Raw genomic sequence first — 6,000 nt, forward strand, 5'->3', positions numbered from 1 at the left:
ATAGTGCTCAGGGAATGGACCTGCGATCCTTCCCGCCACGCCCAGCCGCGCCCCTCCCCGGAGTCCCGATCGGAGAACTCCGAGAACTCGGCGCCCGACGCGGCCCACCTCGCCCTTCGCCCACCCCGCCCCACCTCCTCACGCATGGGTTAGGGCCGGTCAGGGTGTTTCCTCAAAAAAAATTTTTTTTGTATTTTCCCCGATTGGCCACTCGATACAGGACAAAAGACCACACACTGGAAAAACTGTAGACTTTTTTAAATTAATTTCCCTTTTCTTCAATATGGCTATCAAAAACAGTAACAAATAATCGAGTAATTCCCCCAAATGAATACAATTTTGTTTTTTGGACAAAGTAACATGAAAATTTTAACTCGTTCTCTTTTATATTTAGAAACACGTTAACGTGCATTTTTGTTCGTTAAATGAAGAAATACGAAATTGTATAGGCAGGATAACATAGCTCCTTAGAATGAGGGTTTTAGAGTTGAGTACACTACCCCTTATTTTCTAGCTGCAAAACTTTGGGCTAGTTACTTGTTATCTCTGTTACTTTTCTTATCTCTAAAATGGGGAAATCTAAATGCTTTATAGGAATGTGAGGCTTCGGTGAGATATTGCAGTGCGTAGCATAGTTACTATTAACGCTTAAACGTCAAGTATGATACAAGCCCACTTAGCAGAGACGCAATCAGATCAAGGTGAGGCAAGAGGCAGGGAGGGAGAAGGGCCGAAGAGGCTACAGAAAGCGAAGAGGGAACATCCAAAGGTTAGAGGCAGTCTCTCGAAGAATCAGACCAAGGATTTCCAGTCAACTCTGCTGTCAAGCTAACCAGATCCAGCTCTGAGAACGCATTTCTGTATTTTCTCAGATCAACTTTGGATGCATTTTGAAATGTTATCTTGAGAATGTTCTGGAGAAATATAAAATATTCAACTCAGCCACTATGAAGGAAAAGAAGGGAGGAAGGAAAAGGAAAAGGAAAAGGAGGAAGGAATTATAAAAGAAAGGAAGTCTGTGGTGGAAAAAGTCCCAGATTGGGAGACCTGGGTGTCAGACCTTGTTCTTCTTATACTAGCCTCCTGGAGCTTTCATGAGTCACTAATCTGTAAAATGAGAAAACTCTATGATTTTTCTTTTCAGGCATCTCCCAGCTCTGAAACTATAGCTCCAGGATTCCTCTGATATCTCCCCTGTGTTGTGTTAAGAACGTCTCATTGGTTTGGAGGGTACCAACAAAGCCCTTTTAAACATTTTGGGGGGGCTTACCTAGTATTTAGTTTGCACCTGCTATGACATATTTTGTAGGTTTCCTGATCTCGTCTTCATTTGAACTCTCTCTCTCTTTAACTGTTTATTTCAGGTAAAGTAGTACTTGTCATGATTTTTATTGTAAAATAAAACACAGGTATAGAAAACCACACAAAACAAATATACAGACTGGTGATTAGGAGGCAAGCATCTTTGCAGTCACTACCTGGGTCAACAACTAGAACTCTACCAGCCAGCCCAGAAGTCTTTCCCTGTGCCCCCTCCCAATCACAGTCCCATTTCACCCTCTTCCCCAAAGTAACAATTAGCCTGGTTTGTTTGTTTTTTTTTCTTTTCATTTTTCCGAAGCTGGAAACAGGGAGGCAGTCAGACTGACTCCCGCATGCGCCCGACCGGGATCCACCCGGCACGCCCACCAGGGGGCGATGTTCTGCCCATCTGGGGCGTCGCTCTGTTGCATCCAGAGCCATTCCAACGCCTGAGGCAGAGGCCACAGAGCCATCCCCAGCCCCCGGGCCATCTTTGCTCCAATGGAGCCTCGGTTGGTTGCAGGAGGGGAAGAGAGAGACAGAGAGGAAGGAGAGGGGGAGGGGTGGAGAAGCAGATGGGTGCTTCTCCTGTGTGCCCTGGCCAGGAATCGAACCCGGGGCTCCTGCACGCCAGGCCGATGCTCTACCGGCCAGGGCTAGCCTGTGTTTTATATAATCACTTTTGCTAGTTTCTTTGCAGTGTATCTCCTTTGTGCATCTTGCCCATTTTCTAAAAACTTGTGCCTTTTATGTCTTCTGTTGCAATTATCTCTTGAAGAACTTGGGCCTTTTGACCTGTGGAGTTTCCTATACTCTGGGCATTGCATTTTCTTGGGGCAGTTCTGCATTTTACTCTGTCCTCTGCATTTCCTGCAAGTTGTCAGCTAATCCAGAGGCTTCATCACACTAAGGTTTGATCCCTTTTGCAAAAAGTGGTGGTATGCTCTGTCATCAAAAGGTATATGATGTCTGCTATTACTCTTTTTTTGAGGTTAGCAGCTATTGATGCTAGATCCATGCTAGTCCTAGATCCATGACTTCACTGAGGGTTGCAGAATGATTATATTTTAATTCTATCATTTGGTTTTAATTTACTGACTCCATAAGTTTATAAGGAAATTCTCTCATCTAGTATTTAGTTACTATGAATAAGTCCATCCAGGAAAGTCTGGATAAATACTTGCTTCTTGTCTTTTTTTTTCCTTTTGTTTATTGATTTGAGAGAGAGAAACATTGATTTGTTGTTCCACTTATTTATGCATTCATTGGTTGGTTCTTGTATGTGCCTTGATCAGGGATCTAATCCACAACCTTGGTGTATCTGGATGATGCTTTAACCAACTGAGCTACCCTGCCAGGGCTTACTTGCTTCTTTTAAATTTTATTTATTTATTTTTTATTTATTTTTTTTTACAGAGACAGAGAGTGAGTCAGAGAGAGGGATAGACAGGGACAGACAGACAGGAACGGAGAGAGATGAGAAGCATCAATCATTCGTTTTTCATTGCGCGTTGCAATACCTTAGTTGTTCATTGATTGCTTTCTCATATGTGCCTTGACCACGGGCCTTCAGCAGACAGAGTAACCCCTTGCTGGAGCCAGCGACCTTGGGTTCAAGCTGGTGGGCTTTTCCTCAAACCAGATGAGCCCGCACTCAAGCTGGCGACCTCGGGGTCTCGAACCTGGGTCCTCTGTATCCCAGTCCAATGCTCTATCCACTGCACCACCGCCTGGTCAGGCGCTTCTTTTAATTTACTCAGTTTTCAAGATAATGAATTGGTCTTCTGGCATCCTCAGAAGTGACTTACTCAGTTTCTCAGTGTCATTATAAATTCATGGTTTTACATATATTTGATGGGTTTAATCTACTGCAATTCCAAACTTCATTAAAGCCCAAATTGTCCCATCTTTGGCCAAAATATAGTTTCCTTTGCTACCTTATATAACAAAATCTTTCAGCCCCATCTTACACATATGCTGTTTCAGACCTGGAGTCAGAAATGTCTCCTAGAGGTTCTAGTTTCTTTAACTGAAATTTCTTTAGTGAGAGGAGGTGAGATAGACTCCCACATGCAACTCCCATCTGCGGCCAATGCTCTGCGCCTCTGGGGCTGCTAGCAACCGAACTATTTTCAGTGCCTGAGGCAGGCTCAACATTAGCACCCAGGGCTACATACTCAAATCAACAGAGCCATGGCTATGGAAGGGGAAGAGAGAGAAGGAGCAGGTGGAGGAGAGGAGAAGCAGATGGTTGCCTCTTCTATGTGCCCTGCCCAGGAATTGAATCTGGGACTTCCACACGCTGGGTGGACACACTACCACTGAGCCAACCCGTCAAGGCCTCTTTTACTGAGATTTCAAGATGACACTATTGGCATTAGGGGGTTTCATTGCTACTAGGTTGGTACTATCTAGCTCTTTTCAATAGATAGATTGAGATCAAATACATAATGAGTTCATGTTAATATTTCTAATTCAATTTCAGGACTACAAGGCTTTTAACTAACTTCTTGTATATTACATCAGGATCTCTGAAGAAATTCCAAATGGGAAATTCTGATTCTCAAGGATATAGGGGATGATGAAATTAGAATATCCCAATTTGCTAATTTGCTTTATTTCACATACAACAGTCTCAAAATAACAGCATTAATGCTACCACTAACAACTATGAATCTTGAAAACAGTTTTGCATACATTTTTAATTTTATAGTTGTACTGTACTGGTTGTCAATTTCTATAGCCATTGCATACTATAATCTTCCTCATATAACCCTCATTTAATTTTAGGTCTATAGGTAAATATATATTTAATGCTTATGTCTCTTTAATCTAGTCATTTTGGTTTTCTGAGTTTAACTTAATCCTTACTGATTTTCTGTCTGCTGATATGTCCATTTCTGATAGAGGGGTAACAAATTCTCCTACTTTAGTAGTGGATACATCTATTTCCCCTTGCAGTTCTATCAATTTTTGCCTCATGTATTTTGTTGCTTTGTTGTTAGGTGCATACATGTTAAAGATTGTTGTATCTTCTTAGAGAATTGACCCCTATATCATTATGTAATGCCCCTCGTTATACCTGATAACTTTCCTTGCTCTGAAGTCTGCTCTGTCTGAAATTAACTACTATTTTTATTAGTGTTAGCATGGTATATCTTTCTCCAACCATTTACTTTGAATATGTGTCTTTATATTTAAAGTGGGTTTCTTGTAGACAACATATATTTGGATCCTTTTAAAAATCTACTCTGACAATTTCTGTCTTTTACCTTGGTGCAATTAGACCACTGATGTTCAGAGTTGTTGATATTGTTGGATTAATAGCTACCATATTTCTTACTGTTTTCTATTTGTTGCCCTGGTTCTTTTCTCTGTTATTCACTGTGAGAACCATGTTGGGTGACTGGAGGTAAAACTAATAAGTGTGGGCTCCTCCCTCTCCATGTCTGGGTCCCTCTGAAGTTTTTAACTGTCACATTTGTCCAATGAGCTTCCATCAATTTGTCAATTACAGTTCTATTTTTTTCTACCTGGCCACTGGTTTTTGTGCAGGTTTCTGCTTATGGTTTTCTGCTCTAGTAAATTGTGAGTCTCTGTATCCACCTGTCTGTCTTTCCAATATTGAAAGCAGCAATTTGCGGCAGCAATTTGCCCTCTCAGTACCCTTCTCTTACAGATCTAACAAAGGTTGTTGATATTTGTTTGTTCAGCTTTTTACTTGTTAGGATGGAGATTTCCAAACTTCTGACATGCCAGACCAACAACTGGAAGTCTCTCAGCAACATCTTAAACTTTATGTTTGTTTTTTTTTGGGGGGGGGGGGTTAATAGCCATCTTAGCAAGTATGAAGCAAATCTCATGATGGTTGTGATTTGTATTTCCCTTATGACTAAAGATGTTGAGCATCTTTTCATGTACTTCCTGACCATTTCTACATCTTCTTTTAAGACATGTTTTTGAATTTTTTTTGCCCACTTTTAAGTTGGATTATTGAGGATTATTGTCATTGAGTTGTAGGGGTTCTTTATACATTCTGAATATCAATCCTTTGTCAAATATATGATTTGCAAATATTTTCACCCATTCTATAGATTGCTTTTTTACTCTGTTCATTCTCTTTTTCTGAACAAAATTTAAAATTTTTGATGAGATTCAATTTATCTGGGTTTTTTTTGTTTTGTTTTTGTTATTGTTGTTGCCTGTGCTATTAGTGTCATACTGAAACTAGTGCGAAATCCAAGGTCATGAAGATCTTCTTCTCTGTATTCTTCTAAGGATTTTAAGAATTTAACTCTTACTTTTATGTCGTTAGTCCCTTTTGAGTTAATTTTTCATATGGTGTAAAATAAGAGTCTCACTTTATTCTTTTGCATGTGGATGTCCATTTTCCCAGCACCATTTGTTTAAAAGATTGTTTTTTCCCCATTGAATGGTCTAAGTACCCTTGTCAAAAATCAATTGACCATTACCTGACCTGTGGTGGTGAAATGGATAAAGCATTGACCTGAAATGTTGAGGTGGCTGGTTCGAAATCCCGGGCTTGCCTGGTCAAGGCACATACAGGAAAAAACTATGAGTTGATGTTTCCTGTTCCTCTGCCCCACACCTTTCTCTCTGTCTCTCCTCTCACAAAAATGAATAAATAACATCTTTTGAAAAAAAGATCAGACCCTGGCTGGTTGGCTCATCAGGAGA

Source organism: Saccopteryx leptura, chromosome 8, assembly GCF_036850995.1.
Source record: "Saccopteryx leptura isolate mSacLep1 chromosome 8, mSacLep1_pri_phased_curated, whole genome shotgun sequence".
NCBI lineage: Eukaryota > Metazoa > Chordata > Mammalia > Chiroptera > Emballonuridae > Saccopteryx > Saccopteryx leptura.